Source organism: Pundamilia nyererei, unplaced genomic scaffold, assembly GCF_000239375.1.
Source record: "Pundamilia nyererei isolate P.nyererei 1_Seehausen unplaced genomic scaffold, PunNye1.0 scaffold00075, whole genome shotgun sequence".
NCBI lineage: Eukaryota > Metazoa > Chordata > Actinopteri > Cichliformes > Cichlidae > Pundamilia > Pundamilia nyererei.
In genome coordinates, this window is record NW_005187476.1 from 1,061,455 (window position 1) to 1,062,723 (window position 1,269).

The 1,269-nt window shown below is 38.5% G+C and overlaps 1 protein-coding gene, 1 long non-coding RNA gene and 1 other non-coding gene across 3 annotated transcripts in view; 2 read left to right on the forward strand and 1 right to left on the reverse strand.

Moving 5' to 3' along the window:
* The window catches only part of LOC102207152 (exosome complex component RRP45-like), a 7,030-nt gene that overhangs the window by 2,955 nt on the left and 2,806 nt on the right, over positions 1–1,269 (forward strand). The window lies entirely within an intron of this gene.
* On the forward strand, positions 18–791 carry LOC102196464 (uncharacterized). Its single transcript, XR_311847.1, has 3 exons — positions 18–178; positions 285–360; positions 458–791. It is a non-coding gene; the product is annotated as an uncharacterized LOC102196464 (long non-coding RNA).
* trnaq-cug (transfer RNA glutamine (anticodon CUG)) lies at positions 970–1,041 on the reverse strand. The gene has a single exon. It is a non-coding gene; the product is annotated as a tRNA-Gln (tRNA).

Here is a 1,269-nt window from a genome sequence, read left to right on the forward strand (position 1 = left end):
ACACATGCTAGGGTGCCATCCCCAGTGGTGCCAGTCCCTGGTGTTGGACAGGTGGGGCAGGGGCTGCAGAACAGCTGGGGACTGGAGGAGGATGATGAAGATGACTATGAAGAGGAAAAAAATCACAACAGTGGTGACGAGCAAGTGGAAGAAGTGACAAAGATGGACGTGGGCGAAGGTGGTTTATTATTTATTTATTTGGACAGTTTGATGTAAAAGTCAGGTTTGCTGATTAGAGGAAAAGAATAAAAATGTGCTTGAACTGAGAGTTTGTTGTCTTACAGGAGATGTGGTTGAGATATCAGACAGTGAAGAGGAGGATGTGGTCATACTAAACCCTGAGGTGCCAGAAAAACCAAAGTAAGCACAGCTGTTCTTTTCTAATGAATGTAATTAACAGATAAATATTATTTTTATATTGATGTGGTTGTTCTTAATTCATTTTTATTGCTCTCAGAAATACAGGCTCCAAGTCTCACCAGAAGGGGGCAGCAGCATCCAAGAAACGGCAAAAAAAATGAGGAACTACTGCAGATGGGGATTTGTTCCAAAATGTCAAAACGTTTTATTATAAACACTGAGCTGGATTTCAACGAGTCCCACCTGAAGTGACTGCAGCTCAGAAACAAAACATTAACTTGATGTTTGTAACTGTTTCAAACAAATGTACAAAAAGGGAAAATGTTAAAAGATAGTTCATCTGTGCACACCAGACTTTTATATTTCAGTTTGTTTGCAGGGATGTATTTCCTACGTCGATTTCAAATAAAATTAAATAGCTTTTTTTCTAACAGCGTTTCTGGCTTCATCTAATGGGTTTTATGAATGATAAATGCAAACTGAGAATCTGTAAATATCCTAACATCGTTTTAATGTGTAAACTAATTAAAGTAAGCACTTGTTGTCAATGGAAGACATTTACAATTATGGTAATGATAAGGAGTAGCAGCTGGAGAGAAGTAAAAGTTTAGGTTCCACCGAGATTTGAACTCGGATCGCTGGATTCAGAGTCCAGAGTGCTAACCATTACACCATGGAACCACCGTTGTGACACAATGAGAAGGTTTGATCGATATAGACAACATGATGGCATTTCGTTAAAGTCTATAAAACTACTTTTCCTCACTGAGAACGATACAGATTTTCTGAAAAAGAAAAGAAAAATGTTCTTGCTTCATTAAGCAAGTTAGCTGAAGTTAGTTAGCATACTTGTGATGAGCTAGCCCCGATATGGACTAGCATGCGAACAAAACCTCGATAAATGGAAGA